Source organism: Trichosurus vulpecula, chromosome 8, assembly GCF_011100635.1.
Source record: "Trichosurus vulpecula isolate mTriVul1 chromosome 8, mTriVul1.pri, whole genome shotgun sequence".
Taxonomy (NCBI): Eukaryota; Metazoa; Chordata; class Mammalia; order Diprotodontia; family Phalangeridae; genus Trichosurus; species Trichosurus vulpecula.
In genome coordinates this window covers 7957422-7984039 of record NC_050580.1, presented here as the reverse complement: position 1 = coordinate 7984039, position 26618 = coordinate 7957422, and the positions used below count along the sequence as shown (strand labels likewise).

Below are 26618 nucleotides of genomic sequence, written 5' to 3'. Positions count from 1 at the left end.
AAAAGGCAGCCAGAAAACTTCGGAAAACAAACCAAACCAGGGCAGGTCTGGTTTGCCTCATTTCCTTTTTTCCCAGACTTACTAATCCAGGAGGCCGTTATTGGTTTTGTTGTTATCAAGGGAATACTGTAGATACCTATGTTTTAGCAAAGCTTTGAACAAAATCCCTTATCTATTTCTGTGGAAAAGATGGAGAGATCAGGACTAGAGAGTAGACCAGCTGGGTGTACTTAAAACTGGGGGAATGACTAGATCCAAAGATGCTTCAATGTCTTTAGGGAAGGAGGTCTGCAGTGGAGTGCCTGGGGGATCTGTGCTTGACCTTGTCCGATCTACCATGACCTGAATGACAATGACAAGCATTTAAAGGCATAAGTTGCATCCTTATCAAATGTACAGTTGCTGCTAAACTGGGAGGATTAACTAGTACAACAGAGGTATTTTGGCAGGCTACATAGATTACTGGCTGAATCTAATCTGTTAAAACCTCACATATAAAGTCTTACACTTGGGGGTCAATCTCAATTTCACAAGTACGTGATAAAAGAGATGTGCTTGGGCTGTAGTTTATCTGGAAAATAATGTGGTTATTTTAATGAAGTGAAAACCCAGTTTGCATGAACAGGAGAGTTTGGCAGCCTAGAGTGACCGTAAGAGAGACACAGTGTCTGTGACAAGAGAAGTACGGATCCTGCTGTACTTGGTTCTGATCGGGTCGAGTCTGGATGACCCATTTTAGGAGGGGCCTGGATAACCTGGAGAGTGTCCAGAGGAGGATAAATGGGAGGCCAAAAGGCATTGAGTTCATACCATCTGAAAACTGGTTGAGTGAGTTCGAGGTATGAAGGCTTAGGACGACGTAATAGGTCTCTACAAGTGTTTGAAGGGTGGAAAAGGAGCATCTTTGAGTGCAGAGGGAAGGACTAGGAGCAAGCATTGCTGGAAGCTACAACACAGAGACAGGTGAGCTTAGATGTTAGAAAATTCCTGGCTTTTAGCCCTATCTCAAAGTGGAATGAATGGGTGATCTCCAGGGGTGGGGAGCTCCCACAGACTAGAGGTCTCCAAGCAGAGGCTGACCAGTTGTTGGGAATGTTGCAAAGGGTCCCCCTCCACTACTATGGGTTGTACCCCTTGGCCTCTGAGGTTCCTTCCCACTAACAGACTCTGAAAAGCCAGAAAGTAAGGCAGTAATTAGGGCATGGTGCTAAGTATGATCTTGGAGCCAGACTCTGCTTTCTGAAGACCAGCATCGAGGGATGTGGAGAAGCTCACCTCCAGTGGGTTGGACACTGGCTGATGAGTTCTTTGGTCATGGTGACTGAGGAAACAAAAACGTAAAATGGTAGTCAGTCCTGTGCTGCCCCTTCTGCTTTCACTAGGATGGTGACAGAAAGTGTTAAGAATCCCACAGTTTTTAAATGCTCAAGAAATATTAACTTTGTATAATCCAATTTTGAGATATCCCATGACCAGTTAATCCATAGACTTTTACAAGAACTGAATCCATATTGTAAAAAGCAGTCACCATAATAAGGAGGCCTCAGGGGCTTAGAAACCCCTCTATCCAGCAAACACTGGGTCTTTTTTGCCAAGGAGAGACATAACAGCCTGGGGCAATGCCATTAATTAGACTAAGAGCTTCTTGAGAGCAGGGTCTGGATTTTTGCTTTTTTTGTATTCCCAGCACTTAGCATAGTGCCTGGCACATAGCAGGTGCTTAATAAATGCTAGTTGACTAAAGGCCAAATTCATTTGTAAAATACAAAAAAGGTTAGAAGAAGAGTACAGGAAAATCAGTCCAAGCAAAAACAAGGCTATGCAAATCTTGGTGTGAGACCAACTCAGTCATATCATCCTATGAGTATTCAGGAATTAAACTGAAAAAAAAAAAACCAATCAGAAAATGAAAAAATAAAACCTCACCATTTTTTCAGCCTTTCTAATGCTTTCCTTTATTATCAGTGGTAATGATGTAATCTCTACAAACTTAGGCACTTAGTGCCTAATTAGTGGTTGTTCATTCAAGGAAGTTGATGTGTCACTTAAGGTCAAATTGGGAATGGTGCCTGGACCAGACCAAGGACACCCTGAAGAAATCCAGGGGGAAGCAGCTCAATCTGGGGATCACTGGGGCAGTGATTGACAGGAAGCCTTGGGAGAAGAACATACCAGAATGGTGGAACAAACCATAGATGACATCTGTATCCAACATTCCACATGTCTCCTTTTCATCACTCTGAAATTTTGATGAGAATAATCCTAGCAGATACCAGAACTCTCAGCAATGGAAATAGGAAAGGGGAACAGATAGGTTTTTGCAAATTGTTCTGCACAGAAGGAGATGCCCACCTCTTGGCAGCCCCACCACTGGTTAAAAGATGCAGACCAGGCTAGCCTGTTGGGTTTATTGCTTGCTGAATGTAAAAAGACATTTGACCATGTAGAACAAATACAACCTTGAAGTCTCTGATCCAGCAAGGAGCTTCTCATATTTATGAGATCACACAAGATTCTTCCATGATATGTATGCAACCACAGAGAGGATGGCATTGACCAACAACTGTCTGATACTAAGTGAGTGAAAAAGCAGGGAATCCTGTGCTTCCTGACCATAAGCATTCAACACCTCCCCTGACACCCTCACCCCGCCCCGCCACCCCATCATGGAGAATGTCATAGGTGCTCCATCTGTCTCCATGTGAGCTCAGCAGGTCTGGAAGAAGCCCTCAGTGGATTGGTACACTCCAGCCCCTCCAGCTCAGCGCTGATTTGTGGGAGGACTCAGACAAGAGTCACAAAGGGCTAGGTAGGCTGTTATTCACCCCGTTGGAGGGATGGCTGCCCCTCCTTGATGTCTTAAATCCATCGGATATCAGAAAGACAAGGTGAGAGAAGAGAATCCGTATACAATGAAGGGCACGTGCCAAGACGATACACAGAAAGGGAGGCTCCCCGAGGATTGGGAGGTGAAGGAGGGGCCAGGAGGCCCTGTCTCCGCCTCTCCCCCGACATTGTGGTACTAACTGTACTCCAATACTTTCGTTACAAAATTTCAAATCATTTAATAACATTTGGAGAGTGCTCTTGTCTCTCACAGACTGGGAAGGCAGAAGGTAGTGCAGTGCAGTGGTAGAATACTAGATTTGGACTCAGAGATCCTGGATTCCAATCTTGACTTTCTCACTCTCTGGGAGACCTGGGGCAAATCATATATTTCTCCTTTCTGTTTCTCAGCTTCCTCCTCTGTGAAATGGGGGCATTCAGACAGGTGGCTTCTCCTATGTGGGGGACCATAAAGCATCCTGTGGCTGCTGTTTTCAGTCTGACCCCGTGTCCAGGATGGGTGTGGGGTCATGGTGTGAACAGGAGACCCGAACCCCCCTAAGTGAGGTGGGCAGGGGCTCCTTTCTCCTTTCTTCTTTTACTCTTTCAATTCCTAGAAACTTGAGAAAAAGCCTAGAAAGTGAGCAGTAAGACAGCTGGCAGCGCTGGGGTGAGAGGTCGGGCTGGATTCTCGAGAAGCTTTTGTTTGGGCACTTTCCCCCTCATTGTTGCCATGGCCAGCAGACCGATGGAAGGCAGGGACCCCACATGGAAGGGTGGGGGGCAGGGTCTGGTTGACTTTCGTCATCGCTTAGTGAATACACATATGGCCAGATGCAGGGTGTTTTCTTGTGCCTTAGCTGGAACCATTCCTGTTCTTTTAACATAATTCATAATTAAATTAATCAGTCATCCAACAGCCAGGCACCATGGGATGACAAAGATAAAGGTGAAACAGTCCTGCCCTCAAGGAGCTTCCATTTCACCGTGGAACCAACATGTGCATGGATCTTAAAACTGACTTTTCCTTTTCCTTTTCCTTTTCGAATTCAGGCCTGTTACGATGTTGGCTGAGACCCAGCATAGTGCAGGGAGAGGGGGCTGGGCCCTGGACAAGTCACTTAGGTCATCAGCAGGCCCCCCCTTCTTCCCCTCTCCCTGCAGCCCACAGAACTCCCAATCTGAACCAGATACTAATGTAATTGGGAAATGTTTAGCAAAATAAATCAACATAAATAAATAATATATATAAAATACAACCTGGATAATGTTAATTTGTGCTATTCTAAGTCATTGTGTAGCTGGCAGTTTCCATTTGAGTCTGACGTCAGTAGTCTAGGCAACTTTGCAGAGAAGACACTGACCTGTATCAGTAGATGGTGTTGGTGTTTCCCTACCTGGGAGTTCTCTATACCCATGAAGTCTCAGGTCCAGTGCCTCTCCTCTATGCTGCTTTCCAGTCTCATCCTTCAGAATCTTTGCAGTTGTCATAGACCAGGTTCTGTGGTCTTTCTTTGAGCTCCTGAGCCTTTTTGGCCTCTCTCCTGCCCTTCTGGCCTGCTGCCTGCCTTTCTGAGACCTGACTGCCTGTCCTGTCCTGTGGCCCTGGGGCCTGCTCCATTCCCAGACCCCAGACCCCACCCACATGTATGGCTTCTCCCATCGTTCTTCCTCTTTGGGCAGCCTTGGCCTTGACCCTTAAGCCTAGGATGCTGTAGATCTCCAACCTTGACCTCTTTCTTTTGCATTCCCAGAACTTTCCATGAGATGAAGCTTTTAATTCTTTAGAGCTTGTCTCGGACCTTAGCAAAAACGGTACAAGGATTCTCAGGCATTCATTGTGGTTGCTCCTTCCTCTTTCTGAGCTCAGGGCTAGATGCTCTCAGAAGAGCTGAGAGGGGCAAGGCTTGGCCCTGCCCTAGAGGCCACCCCACTGCCCAAGCTCATTGAAGATTCGTGGCCAGAACATAGGTAAGGGCCAGATGGGAAGGGGCCCTGAAGTCCCTAGCTGCACGTGACACTTGAACTGTCTGCCCAAGAGGGTGAAGGCTCTGCCCAGTCCTGAAGACCTAGGAACAAGGGTCCTCCACATGCTTCCAGACTAGAGGAAGCCTCAGAGTTCTGTGATCCCTGACCCCTTGGGGAAGGCTGTGCTTTACTGACTGTCCACAGGGCCCTGGCTTTGATGTTCTGTGCCAGGTGGACTGGCATCACAGGGACAGGCTGGCATCAAGCAAAACATGGGTTTTGTTTAGTTTTTGTCCGGAGTATGTTTGAGGCTTCTGGCTTTATCTTTATTTGAAACTTGTAACAAAATCTAACAGTTTGGTTGTAGCAGGAACAAAATAAAAATAATAAAACTGGCCAGATGGGCCCTCAGGCCCTTCCCCCATCTAGTTCCAAGCTTGTTTTCTAGACTTTTCTCACATTAGTCTCCTTCACACGTCTGCCTTTCAATGAAATCGGACTCCTAGCTGTTCCCCAAACCCAGCATCCATCCTCTGGCTCTCTGCCTTTGTGGGTGCTGGGCTTCATACCTGGAAGACTTTCCCTCCTCATCTCCAGCCTCAAATCCTTATGTTGCCTCAGCCCTTAGCTCAGGCTCCTTGGTCTCTATGAGGCCATCCTGGTCCTCTGGCCCTCTCAGATATTCCCAGGGCTTTTGCTCACTTCCCCAGCCCATTGTCTTATTCCGTGTCTACGAGTTATAGACGCAGAGGTGATTTCCTTTTGATCATTCTATTCCCTGTACCAGGGAAAGGACATGCGAACACCATGGGACATCCAAAGGTGAGGACAGTGGAGAGGGACTCAGCAAGAGTTGGGCTGTAACAGGTGGGCAGGAAGTCAGCAGGCTGCGGAGGGTGGTGCCTCCCTTTCCCCATTGGCCTGAGCAAAAGCATGGAGGAAGGAGTGGTGTATGGTCGATGAAGGAGTGGCTCTTGTTGGGTTTGGCTCCCAAGTGGAAGAGGAAATCAGGGTGAGATAAGCCAGCAGGGCACAGAGGCATCACATTGTGAAGGACCTTGGACAGGGCTGAGGAGTGAGGGCTTCACTAGGAAGAGCAGGCGCTAGTGGAGGGTTGGAACCAAGAGCGAAGTGACTGTGTCAGTGAGCTCAGTAGTGGAAACCTCCTTGGCTTTGGAATCCACAGGCCTGGGCTGAAATTCCGGCTCCAACATCATCTGTCTCTTCCTGTGTGACCTTGGTCACTTATTCGGACTCTCCCAGCCTTAGTTTCTACAGTGATATGCTAGGTGATCTCCAAATCCACAATCCTTCACATATAAAGAGAAGAAGTTGGGCAGTGACTAGAAGAATGGAGGGGTGTGGGTGGGAGAGTTGAGACAAAAGGAGCCAGGTGGAGCCCCTGGGGCCTGGTTGGTTGGTCGTCGTCCTTCTTTCTCCAAGAGGACCAATATGACATCACCGTGCTAGAGTCAAGTTTCAGTGTGTCTGACCATGGCTGATCAAACCAAAAAGAGCTCAGAATGCTCTACCACAGGTCGGCACAAATAGTCTGTGTGAACATTTGAGATGGATTCTCTAAATTTGCTCATCCTGCATTTCCTTTGAGCTATTTCAATTCTGCTTTGCTCATAGAGCACAGCACCTTCTCTGATGTGGGCACACTGTGCCAGTGTCTCCCATGTCACACAATCAATCCCAAAGTTCTTAAGAGAGACCTTGAGGGTGTCCTCGTATCGCTTCTTCTGACCACCATGTGAACACTTGCCCTGTGTGAGTTCTCCATAAAACAGTCTTTTTGACAAGTGTACATTTTGCATTGAAACAGCAAGGTCACCAGCCCATCAGAATCAGTCTCTCTGCTAGAGTTTGAATGCCTGGCAGTTTAGTTCAAATAAGGACCTCAGTGTCTGGTACCTTATCCTCCCAAGTGATCTTCAGAATCTCCCTAAGACAATTCAAATGGAAGCGATTCAGTTTCCTGGCATGGCCCTGGTAGACTGTCCAGGTTTCACAGGCATACAACAACGAGGATCCCTCAGGGCCTATTCTATACAGGAAGGAGTAGATTTGTACAGAGGAGGTCTGATGATCTCAGTGGCTGATGAGAGGTGGGAGATGAGGGAAAGGGAAAGTCAGGCACAACCCCAGGACTGAGGCTGTGGGCACTGGGGGAGGGGGAGCGGTGCCATGGGCACACAAACAGTGAAACCAGAAGAGGGAAGTGAAAAAGTTTAGGGGAAGGAGATGAAATCCTTGGCTCTTCCTCAGGCTGAGTCTGAGGTCTCAGGGGACCTCTAGCCAGCATGGCTGTCCTCAACAAGGCTCCCTACTCTTCCCAACTATATCTTAGGGGACGTTTACACTTTATTGCTCGGTAAATCAGGTATGGAGGTGGCTGAGATATAATTCTGCTCGCACCATAGCTGCTGAGACCAGATCATGACCAAAATACCAGGTGTCCTAAGAGTGAGCCGTCGGTTATTGACTGAGGGCAGTACTAATAGCTGTCATTTATCAAGTTCTCTAAGGTTTGCAAAGGGCTTTACTTAATTTCATTTGAACTTCACAATAACTCTGTAAGGGAAGATCCCGTTATCTCCATTTTCCAGATGAGAAAACAGATTAAGGAAAGGGAAATGTCTTGCCCATGATCACATAGTTATTAAATGGTAGTGGCAGTGTGTGAATCCACGAGTTCCTTATCCAAGCCCTGAACTTCTCCTTCTCTGCTTCAGGCTGGGGAGGGTTCCCTGACGTGTCTAGGTGAAGCTATGGAGGTGTATTTTTTCCTCTAGAAATAAAGTCACATCCCACTGAATTGCTGGGTCTCATTCTCCCCATTCTGACTTCAGATGCGCCTCCCTGATGAATATTTTCTCCAGGCCTGTTTGTGACTCTCCATGAGTATCTGCTTACATGACACTTAGGTGCAATATCTCCTCCCTATGGAATGTGCCAAGGAACATCAAACTTTGAATTTTAAACTCTGGCATCCTCCAGCATTGGGATAGATACTGGCAATGTGGTCTGGTGGATTGGACTTGGAGACGAGGAAGCCTCGCTTCAACCTACCCCTAAGCCCACTCCAAGCCTTGATTTCTTCATTTAAAAAAGGCAGAGATTATTTTATGAGGAAAGTGCTTTGGGATCCTTGTGTGAGCTATGATTATCCAATGTGAGCTCTTGTTGATATTAACAACAGTAATTCGGTGATACAAAAATTATTGTTCATGTTTAGATCTTTCCCATGGTGCATAGTGCCAGCCTGGGAGAAGCTCTGGAGAGGTCTTCACATCATTAAAGCACAGTCAATATTCCTATGTCTCGTTGTATTCTGCATGGGGAACTGTTCTGTGGGCTCTCCCACCCTCGGTACAGCTTCCAGGCTTCTATGACTGAATGACAAGCGTCTATTAACCATTTACCATTTACCAGGCCCGGAAAGTGGGACAGTTGTCCCTCCCCTCAAGAGGGTTCCATCTTAATGGAGGAGCCAGAAAATGTTAGGGAGTTCCCTGAGGCTTGGAAGCTGGAAGGCCCAGGGTGACATAGCTGTGAAATACAAACAAGGGGATTTCGACTCAGGTCTTCCTGAATACATATAGCCCTATGTCTACAAGAATGCCCATGGATGTCTCATGACTTGTGAGTGAAATGAACCTCTTGGGAGGTCCAGGGGACTTGAGATGTGGTTGAGGGAAAGACAGGGAGGGGCCAGAAGCAATGGAACATCAGGAACTTTTCAGAGTAGGGGCTGGGGCCAGAGTGGACCCCATGGCAGGCAGGCACTCTGGATTCCCATATCAGAGAGCCAGCAAGAGGACTTTTGGGGCTGGGTGATCAAAATAGCTCTGGAGAGTTAAACTCAGGTTTGCTGGAAGGGTCTGGGAGCAGCAGGTGGCACAAACAGCCCAAGCGCCATGGTGGCCAAAAACCAGCATTGGGCCCCAAGGAAGAAAGGGGAGCATCAAAACTTGGTAACTAACATTTTAAGTCCAAAGACTTACTTTCTTTTCTCCTTTATTTTACAGGCAGAAGCCTACTCTTCTTGGTGAGTAAATTGGAATTTTATATATTTGCGTCAGAATGTGGAACCCAAGCAGATATGAATGCACAGGGTACAAACTCTAGAGAATGACCTTGTGGGGGATGAAGGCCATAGGTGAAGCAGAACATTGGCTCCCTGTGGCTTGCTCCGGAGTTGTTTTTTCGAGGCTTACCTTTGGGCTTGCCTGTTTCCTATCAAGAGCTGAATGCTTTGGGATGTGAGTTATACAGATGTGTTTATCTTTGGACAAAGGCTGACTGGGGCCTTGTTCTGGAGGCAGGCAGGGGTTGGGAAGCCATTAGGGAGCCCAATGTCAGAGATCTGCTGGGGTGTGCATGGCAGGTGTGTGTGTGTGTGTGTGTGTGTGTGTGTGTGTGTGTGTGTGTGTTGATGGGGGTGGATACTGCTGGAAAAGAGATGGTGGACCTTTGTGTTGGTGGCTCTGAAATCTCATGCATTTTGTTTTCAGGTAGTAATTAAGGGCCATGGCCTAGGTGATCTGGTTCTTAGGGAGGAAGAGATTTTTGAATGGTATAACCACTTCTTTTCATCTTCAGTTAAACCAAAATAGTCAGGTCAAGCTATCCTGAAAACTCCATTTTATTGGCCATGCAACTGGAGGGGAGATAAAATAATAAACATTTCATTCTGTCTCTTTCCATGGTCAGGAGTTCTTAATCTGGGGTCCACTGGGATTTAATAGATCCATCTCAGGAGGTCCATGAACTTGGATGGGGAAAACAAATTGCATCTTTAGTTTTACTGACCCCTAACTAAAATTGAGGATTTCATTCAATTATGAATTAAAAACCAAACCCTCAACATTATTCCAAGAAAGATTCCATAGGCTTCTCAAAGGGTCCAGACACAAAAATGGTGGAGGACCTCTGTGACAGGTCTCCATGCACAGCATTGTAGATGTGAACTGAACTAAGTTTGAGTTGTCCCAAAGAATCGGAAGAATCCAGATAAAGGGTTCAGATACAACCAAAGTCTGGCCCAGATCCTGCGGGTCCATAGGCATTTCTGATTTCCTTTCTGATAAGGGGGAGGGTTGTCTGTCTGCAGCTGCCTAACCTGACCTCTCCCACAGCTTGCCTTGGGCTGCTTTCAGCTTCCTCTCATTTGTTCGTCTGGTCTTATCTGTGCTTTCCTCAGGCTTTCTGACCTCCACTTCTATATTTCAGCTGTACTTAAATGTTAGTGACTAATACTTAAAAGCTGGAGGCCATGACCCCGACTCTCTCTTCCTGCTCAGCTCTGAATGCTGGATGTATGTTCATGTGCTGTACAGAATCCCTGGGATGGAGAAAACAGGAACCGGCCCCTTGCCTTACAACCTAATGTCACAATGTCTGCTTTGTAGAAAGGCAATTAGACACGCTTTGATTTTCAGTTTTCTTATACCTTATTCCCCAGCCCGAACTCTGGCCTATTGCCAGAGCCTTGCGGGGGAGGGGGGTCTGCTTTCCTCAGGTCTCTCCTCTCTCCCGTCCATCCTCTGTTTTCCTACAGCACAGGCTGGACCATTCCCTCACCACCACCACCCTTAAAGCCCGGTTGCTCCCTGTCATCACCAGGATCAAATACAAAATGCTCTGTTTGGCCTTCCAAGCCCTTCTCGACATGGCCCCCTCTTCCCTTTCCAGGCTTCTTACTCCCTGAAGCATCATATTCCATTCAGTGACACCGGCCTCCTGGCTGTTCGATGAACAAGACCCTCCAGCTCTCAGCTCCAGATGCATTCTCTGGCTGTCCCCCAGCCTGGAGCCCTCCAGCCCATCCTCAGCTCTGATCATGGCCCCTTTGGCATACTTCACATCTTCATGAAAATCTCATTTTCTACAGGCAGTCTTTCCCAACGTCTCTCAGTGACAGAGCCTGCCTTCTGTGGATCCTTCCCAGTGTGTCTTGTCTACAGCTTGTGTGTGCAGTTTGTTCCATTAGACTGTGAGCTCCTTGAAGGAGAAAGATTGTCTTTTGCCTTTCTTTGTATTTCTCAGGGCTTAGCACATACTGGCACATAGTAGGTGCTTGATAAAGGATAATCGGTACATTGATCAATGATAGATTGATTGACTTACTGAGGTCCTGCATTATGCCAAATACTAGGGGAGGCACTGGGAATAAAGACAAAAAAAAATTAAACCACTTCCTGCCCTCCAGAAGCTTACCTTCTAGTTTCCTTCAAAACCCATTTTGAGCCCCACCTCTTTCAGGAGCCCTTTCCTGAAACTTCAGCTGCCAGCACTTCCTTCCTCCCCCCCTTCCAGAATTAACTTGGAAATACGTTGTAATACAATACAGGTAACTGTTGCTTCTCTCTGTAGAAAGTAAGCTTCTTGAGGACAGGGACTGTTTCCTTATATCTTTGTATCCCCAGTGCCTAGCGAAGAGCTTGGCATATAGTAGGCCCTTAATAAAAAATGTGTCCATAGACCAGGAGATACAAAGTAGCTTCAGAGTGAATACAAAGTCACTTTCGGTGGAGGGAAGCATTCACAATGGAGTGGATCAGTTCAGGAAATACCTGTTGGAGGAGGTCGTACTGGAGATGATTCCTAAATGGAGGCAGGAATTCTAGGAGACAGAGATGATAAAGGAGAATATTCCAGGCAGGGGGGATATGACAAAGGGCTAGGGTGAGAGGAGCAGTGCAACGCATATTTGGTGTGGTTCAGTCATTTTCAGTCGTGTCAGACTCTCTGTGACCCTTCTTGGTAAAGATACTGGAGGAGTTTGTCATTTCCTTTTCCAGCTCATTTGACAGGTGAGGATACTGAGACAAGCATGTGAAAAGAATAGGATTTTTATGTAGCTCATTCATTTATTTGACACTCATTTATTAAGTTCTTGCTATGTGCCAGGCACTGTGTTAGGTGACAGGGATGCAGTGACAAAAACAAGGCAGGGACTGTCTTTTGGCTCTTTTTGTATTTGCAGCAGTTAGCACAGCGTCTGGCACATAGTAGGTGCTTAATAAATGTTTATTGATGATTAATTGTGTCCCTGCCCTCAAAAAGCTTATATTCTATTGGAGGGAAATGACATATTATAATACCTACTATTAATGGTACAAAATGACCAGTTTTAAAATATTAATATACTAATTATTTATGTGATATATTGTTAATATATTACATTAATAATAGCCATTATTTATGGAGGGCTCTAAGGTTCAAAAAGCACTTTAAATTCATCACCACATGTTATCCTCCCAACAAACCATGGGATAGGGGTGATTCTTATTCCTTCAAGACTCAGCTTAACTGAACCTTCTGCAGGAGCACTTTCCTGGTCCCACCAGCTGGCTGCTAGTGCCTTCCCCGCTGAGATTTCCTTCCACTTTCTCCATCTGTGTCTTGAACACACCTACTGACATACGTGCCATCCCCTCCATCGGCATCTTGTCTGTCATTGTATATGTTCATTATTTAGCCTGTCATCTAGCACACACTAAACGTTTAATACAGACTTGGTATTTGACTGTTATCCCTAATTTAGAGCTGAGCAAACAGGTTCAGCGACTCCCCAGAGTCACCAAGTGATATTCACCATAGTCAGAGATGGCATTCACACCCGGGTCCTCTCGATTCCAAGCCCAGCACTCATTCCATTCCACTCTAGTAATCAGAGTTCTTCATCTGCTGAGAATTTGCCCAAGACTGACAGCTCGGAAGGAATGGCTGTTCCGCTGTAGACAAGCCCGAGTTTCCTTTGGCAAGAAGTAGCTGTTGATCTGTTGTTAGAAAAGGAAAGTGTTTATCAAGAAAAATCTCTTGTTTACTGCTCAGCTGCTGCATATCCTTAGTTGGTCCCCAACACCAAAAGGCTCTTGGAGGATGTGCTTGGAGAGGGGGAACATTTCCAAGGGCTGCTGGGAGAATTGGTAGTGGCCTAAATAGTAGAGGCTCAGGCACCCCCTATTATGGAAGGAATGTGGAGCACAGGCCATTAAATGTGCCGGGGAGTGAACATGGGACCTGGCTCTACATCCTGCCTGCTGCTTTCTGCCTGAGGGACCTTTGGACCAGAGGGCATCAAGAATCAAGCTGCCCCAGCGTCCATGATTTGGCACCTCTAATGAGAGGGTTGGTTGAAATGATACTCAAGAAAGGGTCTGATGCCACATTTTAAGACTAAGACCTTTTGAAGTTACCTAATAAACTAGAAAGAGATTGTACAGCATAGCTCCTCATGGCTCTTCATGTTGGTTTTCCTTTCCCTCTTCTGATATTGGGAGGCAGTTTACCCTAAGTGGTGATGCAGCCTTTACCTGACAACTTGGTGGGGCGGAGCAGGATTTTCAACCTCCCAAGGCAGCCTATTTTACCTGGATGGCTATCAGATTATTAGAGAGTGAATGATTAGAGAGTGATTGGCCACCAAATCATCCTACTCCTGGCTTCTCGTTCTTGTTCTGGGGAGTGGGGGTGGGGGAAGAAAAAGCTGAGTCCTTCTTCCCCAAGTGGAGATAATGACCAAGCCCCAGGCCAGTCTTCTGTCTTCTACTCTTTGCCTCTTCCCTGACCCTCTCAGCATATCTGTTTCTGTTAGCCTCAATTCAATTAAACAAGTGTTTATTGAAAGGTAGCAGAGTTTCTCTGAAGGCTTGGTAGCAACAGTCAAAGGCTCATGAACAATCCTGTTTGGCAGAAGATGATGAAAAACTGCTGAGAGAGGAGTGTGTATGTGGATGTGTGTGGGTGTGTGTGGGTGTGGGAGAAAGACACAGAGGGAGAGAGAGGCAGAGACAGAGACAGAGACACACACACACAGACTGGAGACAGAGATGAGAGAGAGGTAGGGAAAGAGGCAGAGAGGGAAAGAGCCAGCACATGCGCACACCTGTCTTAACTGCTCTAGTCAAGCCTACAGAAAGCTCCCATGGAGGGAATTCTCCTTCTGCCTGCCCCCATCCTTAGTTCCAGTTTAATTTCTTCATTTGAGCAGATAGGAACAATTGACTCACAGGTTCTTTTGGCTCATCCATTTAGAAGGCATCACGGGGCTCTATGTATTATGTCTTCAGGTCATTGCCGGGGGGGGGGGGGGTTGTCCCCGTTTTTCTCCTGTCCCTCCCCCAACTTTTTTAAGGGTCCCCTCTCAGAGTCCATGAGCTCAGCCTGGCCCATCCATGGGCAGAATTTGCTCTTCCCCACCATAGCAAGGCACCTTTCCTTCCAGAGATTGAAATAAGAGAATCCTGGGAGACTGGAAGAACTGGCCACAGGCAGAAGGTGACTTAGGATTTTCTCCCATCTTGTTTCCAGTTCTACTTTCAGGAAACAAATTTCTGTCCCATTTGAGGAAGATGGGGCTCCTCGAGGAGTGGTGCTGGTGATCACATCGGTGATCACAAGTCTGGTAGAAGTTATAATTTCCACTTAGGGGAAGTCAGAGCCCACAGTCCTTTATAAACTCAAGTCTGAGCCTCACCCCAAGACTCAGCCTTGAGTGCCACTCCTTCAGAAGAAGGTTCGTTTCTGACCGGTCAGAGGGCAAAAATGAATCCACTGCTACCAAGATGGGTCCTGAGTGTCCTGGTTCCAGCAGTCAGCAAGGTAAAGGAGAAAGTACCTTAGGTACTGAGAATAAGGAAAATAGCGAGCTTGGACTTGTTCTGTCTTTATTTGGTAGACATTCGCATATGCGCAGGTGGTCTCCTTTGGTGGAATATAAGCTTCCAGAGGGCAGGGACTATTTCATTTGGGTCCTTGTGCCCCTGTGGCTCCCAACACTGTGTCTTGAAGGTAGCAGACATTTAACCTATTGATTGATTAACAATCTATCAGGATATTATTTTAAACAGATTTAAATTGATTCCGGGATACTTGCAGGAAGCCTTCAGTAAACATAAGCCTTGGGAAGCATCTCAATTTCTTTTATTCTAATCTTTGGGCAGGAAATCTGGAATTTGAGGTTCAGGAAACAATCTGTCAGGTGAAAGGGCCGGCCAAGGGCTGGGGGTGACCAAGGCTGGCGGGAGTCTGCGCCCCCTGTGGTGTTTACTTTGGGTCTCATGTGGCAGTGAGAATGCCAAGATTCCAGGCAGGGGGCAGCAGGGGCAGGGAGAGCCCTTAGGGGAACAGATGTACCCAGGAGACACTAAAGGGAAAATGCCTGACTTTCCAGAAATCTTGGGGTTCTCCTGAAATACTTTCCCAATTCAAAGGAGCAAGAGCTGCCATGATGTCATAATGAACATTGAAATAATGTGTGTTACCTCTGAGACTTTGGGGTCCACCAAGTGATTCTCATCCTTTTGTTGCATTAGAACCAAAGAGAACAGAGGCAAGAGGCCAGTATGCCCAGTACCCCATTAGATAGAGCACAGTGACTCGTCATGGATCCAGACTAGGTTCAAATCCCACCTTCTAGTGACTTTGACCTCTCTGTTGTTGTTACTGTCCAGTCCTTGCAGTCCTGTCTGGCTCTCTATGACCCCATTTGGTGTATTCTTGGCTTAGACACTGAAGTGGTTTGCCATTTCCTTCTCCAGCTTGTTTTACAGATGAGGAAACTGAGGCAAAGAAGGTGATGTGATTTACCCAGGGTCACACAGCTAGTAAGTGTCTGAGGCTGGATTTGAATTCCTGAAGATGAATCTTCCTGACTTCAGACCCAGTGCTTTGTGTACTATAGCGCCCCAGCTTCCCCTTGACTTCTCTAGGACTCAGCTTTCTTATCTGTCAAATGAAGGCACTGGAGGATCTGGCCCTGAGGTTCCTGCTAGCTCTAAAGCCTTGCGAGTGTGTAACCCTAAACATAGGTCCCCCACTCAGTGGAGGTGTGCAGTATTCCATGCCCTGCTTCTTTGTTGGTTGGTTTGGAGGGATGCCTCCTCTTTGTAATAAGGGAGGGTTTTCTGTGGGTGTAAGAAGGGAAGATGAGTGTAGCATAAGAAACATCAGTGAGACTGATGCTTTTTCTTTTTTTAATGCCTCTCTTAAGTTAGAAAAGCAGAATGAAGGAAGGAGGGAGAGGGGCAAGAGACATCTAGAAGCAAAGAGGCAGAGACCCAGAGACAGACTCTCCCACTGCACAAAAGTAAGGTGTTAAAATTCCTTAGGTAGAAAGGTTTGTTACCCACCAACATGATTCTTCTGTTAGGATGACAGGCTCACAGACTTAGGGAGGATGAGACCTCCGAGATCTAGGCCAGCCTCCTCCATTTATAGGGGAGAAAACTGAGGCCCCGAAAAGTGAAATGAGCTGGATTTGAACTTAGTTCCTCTGACTTCAATGCCAGTAATCTTTGCTGCGCTTTTCCCTGATGGCTCCTTCCAGAGTAGTGTTTAGGTACAACTGAGGCCCCACCAGTGGGGCAGCCTTACTCAGAGTGAATTGAGGGGGGGGCAGGCTCTGCTTTCAAGGTGGGGAGCCTACGTGTCTCTCTCCATGGTCTCGGCAGTGCCAACTGATGGCAGAAACAGATGGCTTTGTCAGAATCATCTTCCCTGCCAACTGCCTGAGTGAGTGGGCGTCACAATTCACACTGAGGATGGGGGATGGGAGGTGGGGGTAGGGATCGGGGAGAAGGCACAAAATAGAGAAGCTATCTTTCAGGCAGAGGTGGGCAGACTTGTCTCGAACCAGCAGGAAAGTCAGTCAGCTCCCCCTTCATACAGGGATCCACCTTCAGATTCATTCTGCAAACCCCGCCCCTACCCCAGGAGTTCTCTGGATGGATGCTGAGCTTGATGCTGAGCACTGATCCTCCCCATGAAGAGGATCACAGGAGCTGCTCGCCAGCCCCCAGCCATAGGCACAGCCATGGCCGCTGACCCCAAGGGACAATGCCAGGGCTGGCAAATGGCAGGGGGCTGGCAGGCTTCTCGGAAATATGGAGGCAAAAACGTGTCTTCTCCCAGATTCCCTGCATAGCAGCCCTCCCCCGCATTTGGACAGAGTGAGTGGACAAACAAATGTTGGGATTGTTCCATTCCTGCTCCTGGGGGGGGGGGGGGCGGGTCTTGGCGTGTCTCCCTGGCCCCCGCCCCCGTGGGATCTCCATTCTCCAGCTGGATGCGGAGAAACCATATGGTGTCCTAGCATCAGAGATCTCAACATGAAAGGGACCTTGGTGGCCATGGAGTCCAACTGCCTCATTTTACAGAATGAGACATTGAGGCCTGAAAGGGTTAAGTGAATTGCCCAAGGCCATACAGCTAGCAGGTGTTTGAGGTAGGATTTGAACCCAGGGCTCTATCCATTACACCCTCACATTTTTAAAAAAATGTCTTCTCTGGATGAGACATGAAAAGCCAAGAGCAAAGCATAACTGAGAGAGAATCATGACATCGTAGATCTAGACATGGAATGATACTCTGTCATAGCAGAGATAAAGAAACTAACGGTCATAGAGACTAAGTGATAGACCCAAGGTCACTGGCCACTGGGTGGGATTGAACTCGGTCTTCTGAGTCTCAGGTCAAGTCTCTTTCAGTCAGGTCCTTTTGGGAGGCCTAATGATATGGTAGAAAAAAATGTTGGATTTGAAATCAGAGGACCCCAGTTTGAATTCTAACTCATAGACTGAATCTGGGAGAGGTCTCAGAGGCCATTTGACTGCACTCCCCTCATTTTACAGAATAGGAGACTGAGGCCCAAGGAGGTGAAGACACCCATCCCACATAGACAGGCTCCTTGGTCTGAAGCTGCAAGGGATCCCAGGTCAGCTGGTCCACCATGTCCTTGTACAGTGGAGGAAACTCAAGTCCCCTCCACCTTTTACTGCCTTGTGACCTTGGGAAAATCACTTGGACAAATCTGGGGTTACCCCGGGTATCACTTTGCTCAGCTCTAAGAAGAGGGGCCTGAAAAGACACCTCCCCCTACTTATGCCTTGGCATGAAATGTCAAATCGTCGCACACATTGATTGGTTTTGTTGGGTTTTTTTTAAAGAAACGTTTGTTATAATGGATGGATGGCTCTTTGGGAGGGGGCAGAAGGTGGGCTATAGAGAGAAATCTAAGCTAAGTAAAAAGAAATATCAATTCAAAATCTTTTTAAATAAGATGGGGGGGGTGGACTGGGTGACCCGAGCCTTCCTCCAGCTCCTAATTTTGACCCTGTGACCTATTCTACTGCATTTCCCCAATGACATCATTGTCTCTGATGTTCCAGAGTCATCAGTGAGGGAAATCGGTCCTTCCAGGATGGCAGGCAGAGAAACAGGGTCCTTGGGGTTGAGGGTCTTTGCAGACTTAGGGAACAGCAACAAATATAACCAATGACAGCAGCTTGTGGACTGCACCTTGGGATTCTGGAGAAGTTGTCCTGTTCAGACCCAGGCAGGGTGGTCCTCACGGTGGCCAACTCTTGGAATTATTTCCATTCTCCATTGATCTCATGACAGTAAGCAAATTTCCAAGATGGTGACACTCACTTTGGATAATTTTTTGCTTATGAGACTGAGCTGAAAATTTGTTTAAATGGCCTGAGGCTAGGTGATCATCCCTTGAACTCATGCCTGCCTTTGTCCCATTGTGGAAAGAATTTGTATTGTGCCAGCCTGGGAGGTGTGACCTGGGAGAGGTGCCAACTGGGCACCATCACCCACCCTGGGTCCTTGGCATTATCAGTACCAGGAGATGGCTGCATGAAGAAGCAGCATAGTTTGGTGGGCAACATGCTGGTCTTGGAGTCAAGAAAGCTGCACTCAAATTCTGCCTCAGACATTCACCAACTCTGTGTGGCCCTGGGCAAATCTTTTCACTGTGTGAAACTCGGTTTCCTCATCTGTGCGATGGGGAGAATAATAACCCTATCTCACAGAGTCATTGTAAGGCTCCATGTTCTTATTATGTTATTGTTAATATTATTATTATTGAGGATGAGGATCAAAGTTAGTGCAAGGAGCTGATGTCTGTAAAGTGCTTTACAGTGAAAGCTGCGTAGAAATGTGAGTAATCGGTGTGGTGTAGACAGAGGCCTGGATTTGGAGGTAGAGGTCCTAGATTCAAAACTGGGCTCAGTATCTGTGTGACCTGTGTAGCCTGGGTGATGTTATAGCCTATCCATCTCTTATAACAAAAAGAACAAGAAATACTTAGCAAACTCAATTAATGCATGAAACCCCTGCCATTTTCTGCCAAGGAGCAGGGAAGGCATCTTTTCCTGCCTCCTCTTTGGCCAGGCCCCTCTTCTTAGAGCCAGACAATCCCCTTGCCCTCTCAGGATCCTGTTCTGTGAAATAAGGAGACTGGGTTGAATGACCTCTGGGGACCCATAAGATAATGGCCTAAAAGGTCTTGGAGTTTTCTTTGAATGGACACGATCTTTGGAATTTTATAATTTCTTTTTCCTTGTTTGTGTCTGTCTGCTCTATCTCTCACCTCCTCACCAGCTGGTTCTCCGCCTTCCCAAGCAAATAGAAACATGTAAATGACTGCTTTCACCAAGTATTTGGGAAATCCTTTCATAAAATTGTCCTTCCTTTACATAGGATGACAGTATCCTGAAACCCAAAAGCAGAAAGTTGGGTGGTGGGGTGCAGGGTTCATTTGCGAGTCAGAAATGTGGAAGGAACCAATGGCAGCCTCTCCCAACTATGGGATCATAGATCTGCAATTGGAAGAGACCTGGGAGACCACCTTGTCCTCCCTACTCCTTGTGTAGGTGAGGAAACAGAAGTCTAAGGGAATCAGATGGTCTCCCCAAGCTCCGGTCAGTAAGCATCAGGGGCAGGATATGAGCAGTACCCGCCACATAGTAGGCACTTAAGAAACATGTATTGACTGACTAAGTGAACTCACTCCAGAATCAGTGGTTGTCTTTGCCGCATCATCTCTATTTGGCCAGGGAGTCTGGGTGTCCTTTGATGAGGGTGCCATGTTTAGACATGGCTGAGGAAGTCAGCATCTTTCCAATTAATGTCCTGTAGGATCCCAATGGGATTTAGCTTTCTTGTAGTCTAGTCAGCCACGGGCTTGGTAAGGGGAGGGAAGCTCTAGGGATGGAGCACTAGGCCTTTCTCCCAAGGTCCAATGCCTGCCTTTGGGCTCCCACCCAACAGAGGGAAGCTGGCTTTCTGTGAGGCTTTTTTATCAGTTAGTGGATTTAATTAATTTTTAATGCGATCGATCCTTCTCTTGGTAGATTCATGATTCCTTCTCACTGAGCTGGGGATCAATAATCTTGAGGAAGGACCTGATTAATCAGCACAAGCAGGGCCATGACCTGGGGTGATAGTTCTGCCTTCTTGGACCTCACGGGGAGCCCTGGTAGAAGTCCTGACCCTCTCTGCCCAGAAGGATGATTTGGGAGGCTGTGGCATGCATCTCTTTTTCCTTTTCAATTTAAACAGTTTGTTACTTGATAGAAGAACTCAGTAACACAAACTAAAGAATTTCCTGTGTGGTTGTCATTGTGCCAGTCACGGGAGATTCAAAGGCAAAAAGACAACACTTTCTGCCCTTGAGAACTTAGAGTCTCCTCAAAGGAGGCAACACGTATGCATATTCATAATGCAGACAGACATGTGCCATGTATGTATGTACTACAAGTGTATAATACATATATGTATGTGTTAAACACATCTATTAAGCATGCATCTCTATGTTATATATATATATATATATTTTACATATAATATTATATATACCCACTATTTTTAGTATATACACACCATTCACAAAATAAACACAAGGTAAATTCAAGGAGGGAGGGAGGGCATTAGGAATGGGCTATGGGAAGGATCAGGAAGGATTTCATGTAGAAGATGGTGCCTGAATTGCAAAGAAACAAGTACTTCTCAGAGGCACATTTGAGGAGTGAGAGCATCCCAGGCATGGGTAATAGCCTAGGCAAAGGCAAGATGATAAGAAATGGAGTCCCCCATGTGAGGAACAGCAATGAGGCTGGATGGCTGGTTTGAAGAATGCAAGGAAGGAAGGAATGCCTTAAAGGCTGGTGTGTTTGACTAGGGCCGGGTGGTAAAGGGCTTTAAATTCAGGATGAGCCCTAGAGGTAGCAGGGGGCCACTGAAGTTTATTGAGAAGGGGCTGTCATGGCAAGAAATGGACTTTAGGAAAATCACTTTGGTGGCTTTGGGGTCTGGATTAGAACAGGGAAGACCAGAGGCAGGGAGACCTTTGGAGAGGCACAAGGTGATGAGGCCTGAGCCAGGGTGGTGGGGACCATGTGAGTCGAGAGGAGGGGACAGACATGAGAGGGGGCACAGAGACAGAAGTGACAGCACGTGGACTGAGGGAGGAGTAGGAGGTGATGCTATTTAAACAAAGAGGTGCTTGCTGGAATGGGTCACCCTCAACATTTGCTTGAAATTTTTCATCAAAGAGAAAAAAAACGTTCACCCTCAGCTCCCTCAGGAAGTGCTCAGAGTGACCGAGTCATGGGAATTGTTTCTCTCTCTCAGCCCCTGAGGCTTCTGGGGCCCAGAGAACGTGCCCTCAGTGCCGGGCTCCCCTTTACTGATGGGGGCCTCAAGTTTGGCGTGATTGGGGGGGAGGAGGGAGGGTGGTCCTGCCTTTGAGAGTGGCTGGAACTGGAATTGGTCGGGACCAACCTGGCAATGAACTTGTCAGACGCAGCTCGGCTGGTTCTCTGGGAAGAGACACGTGCCTCAGCTCAGCTAGATGTCAAATTCACATGCTTCTGTTTCAAGTTCCTTAATATGGATTTGCTTGTAAAAGCGAGGAAATAACATAATCCCTCCTCTGATTGGAAACTTATCTAAGGATTGGAAAATTTAAAGTGGGAAGGAAGGAAGGAAGGAAGGAAGGAAGGAAGGAAGGAAGGAAGGACGGAGGGAGGGAGGGAGGATGGATGGAAGGGAGGAAGGGAGGGAGGGAGGATGGAAGGGAGGGAGGATGGATGGAAGGGAGGAAGGGAGGGAGGGAGGGAGGATGGAAGGGAGGATGGAAGGGAGGGAGGATGGATGGAAGGGAGGAAGGGAGGGAGGGAGGATGGATGGAAGGGAGGATGGATGGAAGGGAGGGAGGGAGGGAGGATGGATGGAAGGAGGAGGATGGAAGGGAGGAGGGAGGGAGGGAGGAAGGAGGGAGGGAGGATGGATGGAAGGGAGGAAGGGAGGGAGGGACATGGGTTGGGGAATGGCCAAGCACAGTGTTGGGCATGAACACAGGATTTTTTTTTTTTGGCTAGATCTGTGACTTCATCAGCATAGGAAATTTCCAATGGTCAGGTTCCTCACCCCACGGAGAGCGACATGATTCTGCAGCTTAACCTCTTAAGCTCTCCTAGCTGCCTGGGACATTGAGAGGGCAAGTGCCTGCCCAGGGCCCCAGAGCCAGGATGGGCCAGAGGCGGGGCTGGTGCTGAGTCCTAGCTGACTCCTAGGCTGGCTCTCTGTGCACTGTCCAGCACCATTAGAAATGACGAAATTCACAGAAGCAAGGGAAGGCTTAGATAAACCGATGCACAGCAAAGGCTGCAGAACCAGGAAAACAATGTACACAGTGACTAGAATAACTGAAACAGGGAGAAGAAGAACACGGAGCTGAATTCAAGGACCAAGCGTTGTTTGGGGAAGAGACAGGGGCGTGCAGCTCCCTCCTCTCGTTAGAGATGGGGTGGGGTGGGGGGAGGGGCTGCTGTGGGGGAGGACAACGGAACACTCTGTCAGGCACAGCTGATGTGGTTTTTTCTTCTTTAATCTTCGGTACAATGGAAGACTCATTGAGTCAGGGAGCAGAGAAGAACTGAGTTTGGAAACGAAGGTGCTATCAAAATAACACTAGCATTTACACAGCACCTCACAGTTTGCCAAGTGCTTCACAGTGTTTGGCTTGATCCTTACAAGAGCTGTGGGGGCAGTGCTGTTATGGTTCCCACTTTACGATGAGGAACCTGAGGCTGGGGCTAGTAGGTGACCGAAGCTTCGTGAGAACTCGGGTCTTCTTGGCTGCATATCCAGCATTGGATCACCTAGGCCAGCTAGCTTCCAGCAAACATGTTTAAAAGGTGATAAATAAAGGACCAATCCATGCCCTGGTGATCTGAGCTGATTGGTCACTTACTTGCTAATTCATCTTGGGCCAATGGTGTTACATGGTACTGAGAAGACCCTGGATTCAAATCTTTGCCCCTTCCTCTTCCCTGCTTGCATGACAGCTGTGGAGTACATCGCTTGTCTCTGGGCCTCAGTTTCTCCATCTGTAAAATAAGAGGGGTTGAATAGATGGTCTTTACAGTCCTTTCCCATGCCTGAGAAGCCGGCCAGCCATTGAGGCTGTACAGATGAACCGGGCTGCATGCTAGATATTTCCTCTAGAAAGCAGGGTCAGTCCATGCCCCAAATTTGTCTCGTGTCCTATGGGATGACATGGACTCGAGCCAGAAAACAAAAGGATGAGCTGCAATCTGCCTTGGCGGAGCTCGCGTGTCCATTGGCCCATTAGAGTCTTAAACAAACACTGGGGTTGTTACTTTGTCTTCCGAGGACTCTGCAAATGTCAATGATGATTTTGTTTTGAAAAACAGGATGTCCAAAGTTAGCAGTGAATCTAATAAAAAGGAGCTTGCTTCACATCAGTGGAAAATTACCCAGTCATGAAACTAGGCATCTCGTGTAGCTCATTCACTTTGTTTTCCACGTTTACCCAGCTCTATGCACATGTGAGTGAGCGTGCACACCCAGACTCACAAACAAGCCTGTCCTCTAGAGAGTGTCCCTCTCCTCCCTCCCAGCTCGGAGCAGGGCCTCGCTCCCAAAGGCAGCAGGCCATCTGCCTCACCCAATGAGCTTTATGCACCAGCATGAGGGTGAGTGTGTCCAGACTGTGCAGAACAAGCAGCCACCCAGCTGGGCGTGTACACCAGCTCAGGACTGCCCTTAGCAGCTACTGGCCATTTGTCAACAGAGGCTGAGATGAGGTCCTGGCTGTTATTCTCACCATGGCTCCAGAACCCTGCCTGACATCTCATTATTTGGATTGGAAGGTGGCAAGAAAGGAGAGCCAACTTCATAGGGGTGACTGTTGCCTGGCAACCTGTGCATTAAAGCGTGTCTCTAAACTTTGTTAAAAGGCAGAGCCTCCATCCCTGCTCATGGATGACAAATGGGGAAATCCCTGTGTCATGACAAGGCGTTGGTTTGTTTCTTCACATGAAAATTGTGAGGACTAAGGAGGAGCCCCAGGCATATTGGATAGGGAGTAGAGTGGGCAGCTTGGCAGGGCTAGAGTCAGAAAAATCGGAGTTCAAATCCTGCCTCAGATCCCTAGTAGCTGAGTGGGCAAAGTCCTGCCTTCTCCGGAAGGCCTTTCCTAGCCCCTCTGCTAATTATCTCCTAATTAGCCCATAGCAAGCTTGCTTTGCATATGTGTGTTTGCATGTGATCTCCCTCATTAGATAGTGAGCTCCTGGAGGACAGGGGACATCTTCTGCCTCTCTTTGCACAGTGCTTGGCACATAGTAGGTGCTTAGTAAATGGTAATTGATTGTTTGATGGAGTTGTCTCAGCCTCCCTCCCTGCGTTAATGATTATGATGATAACTAAACAGCAAATACTTTACAATTATCGTTTTATTCAGTCCTTACAACAGCCCTGTGCGGTGCAGATGCTATTTTTAGCTCCATTTTACAGATGAAGGAACTGAGGCAAATAGAGGGTAAGTGACTCGCTCAGGGTCACACAGCTAGTAAGTGTCTGAAGCCAGATTTGAGCTCAGATTTATGCGTGTCCAGACCACGTAGAACAAAAGGCCTGACTCCAGGCCCAGCACTCTGTCTATTGGTCAACAAAACAAGGAGATTGAATGCCGATCTGAATCAGTGATTTTGTGAGCTGAGGTTTAGGATAGATCATCCCACCTCTGCTCCCACCAAGAATGAAGCCTCCTTTGCATTGTGTCCAGAGTGACAGTCATGCAAGCCCCATAGGTTACAAGCAAAGAGAGCCCCAAGGGAGCTGTCCAGTGCTAGCCTGGATGTGAGGCCCTCACCTCTGCTTTCCCTCCCAAGTGCCCATCTCCAGGTTTGAGGGGGTTGTGCTTTGTCACTACAACCTTGTACTTCCTTTCTCTAATTTTTAGCTATTTGGAGCGAGTCTTCATACGGCTCTAGATAACCTGGCTTTCTTCCCTAAGAATTGTTAGTTTGTCTCCTTGGAACATTTATCAAGACCTTCGATGGAAAAGTGGGCGACAAGACCGTTATCTTGGGACCGTGGAGCAATCTCCTCTTCTTCCTGGGCCCTAGGCCTCTCTTTCTTACCTGGACATTGAGAGGCTTGGACAAAAGAGGCCTCAACATCCTGTGGACAGTCTACGGACAAATTGGACATTAGAAAGATAGAGAAATCGAGCCTGTGGGCTCACCCTTTGTGCTGGATCCTAAGTTATTCCTTATCCCGTTATTATTTATAAGTGCCTGGGTTGCCAAGCAACAGGAGTTCCCTACATTGTATATAATAGTACAACTCTGATTACCCAGAAGTATCTGAGGCAGGATTCAAGCTCCCTTCTTCCTGGCTTGTGTTCACTTTTATCCTCGGCCCTCAAGGTTGCCTCCAGTGGATCCCTGGCCTGTTTAAGGAGAGCCCAATGTAGATTTCTCCGCATTCTTCGTCCTCTTTTTGATGGGGACATCCTGTCACTCTCCATTTCCATTTTACCCCATGGATGATAAGCAGCCACAGCAGTGGCTGAGAGCCTAGAAAAGAGAGACTGGGAATTTGTTTAAGTCCTTCCCCCACCCCACCCACGTTCCAAGGCCCTTTTTGGATTTCCTTGGCCTGCTCTGCTGTTAATTTTGGGTTCTTCATTTCCCTTCTTTTCAGTTTGGCGTCTGAACGAACCTTCTTACGGGAAACCTAGTCAGGTAGAAATAGTGAATCAATAATTTTTAGTCTTTAATTAAGTCGAAATACACAGGTTAATTAACAGTTATTAAAGATGAAAACTACACTATGTATACGTGTGTATATATTTTATCTACAGATACCCTTCCAAAAGACGCGCGCGCGTGTGTGTGTGTGTGTGTGTGTGTGTGTGTGTGTGTGTGTGTGTGTGTGTGTAAGAGGGGAACAAGGTAGAGAGAGAGCTGAAGGGAAGAGAGGTGGAGAGATAGGATGAGAAAGGAAGGGGGAAAGAGAATGATAGAGGAGAGACAAGAGGGGGCGGAGGGGGGAGGGAAGGAGAGAGAATGAGTAATAAAAACCCAGTGGGAGCGGGAGCTGTACAGATGTGGAACTCAGCTGTCACATAAAAAGCATGCAGCAAACATATATTGAGCGCCTACATGGGCTAGGTTAGAAAGGGAAAGCTAATGATGGAGCCGGGGGAAGAGAAGACAAAATGAAGCTTGCTCTTCCTTATTTGAAACCTGTAAAAGTCTCCAGTTCCCTGCTTTGCCCTGGACACCACTCCCGTTTTCTGAAAACACCGTTTGTCTCAGCCTGCGTTGTAGAGGGAGACAGCGTTGTCGCTAGCGCTCATTGGCAGAGAGCTGGGAAGAAATGCGTTTTCTCCTGGCTTTACTCCGCTCTCCCCCCTTGGCCGGTGGCGTCCTCCCTGTGTAAATCCTGAGCGACTAGCGGCTTAGATTTGTTCTCTCCTCCACGCCGGTGCCGGGGACCGCTGATGCCAAGGCCTCGCTTTATAAGGAAGCCTGTGTCAGGCCAGCGTTTGCTCCCGGTGGGGCTGGGCATGGGGACGCTTTCCATCGCTGGCTTCCTGTTTTTGGTTTCTCTTCGCTGGTATGACCGAGATGGGAGGCAGCAGAGTACTCGAGTCGAGATGCTTAGCATTGCCATGGCAACCCCGCAAAGGCTGGAGCCCTCAG

At 47.5% G+C, this 26618-nt stretch overlaps 1 protein-coding gene across 2 annotated transcripts in view; it reads left to right on the top strand.

Annotated features, from left to right (window-relative positions):
- PTPRE (protein tyrosine phosphatase receptor type E) overlaps positions 1 to 26618 on the top strand; it is a 176602-nt gene that overhangs the window by 48483 nt on the left and 101501 nt on the right. For both annotated transcript variants that reach the window (XM_036735633.1, XM_036735632.1), the window contains exon 2: positions 8829 to 8848. The gene's annotated coding sequence lies outside the window, so the exon portion shown is untranslated. The remainder of the gene's footprint in view (positions 1 to 8828; positions 8849 to 26618) is intronic.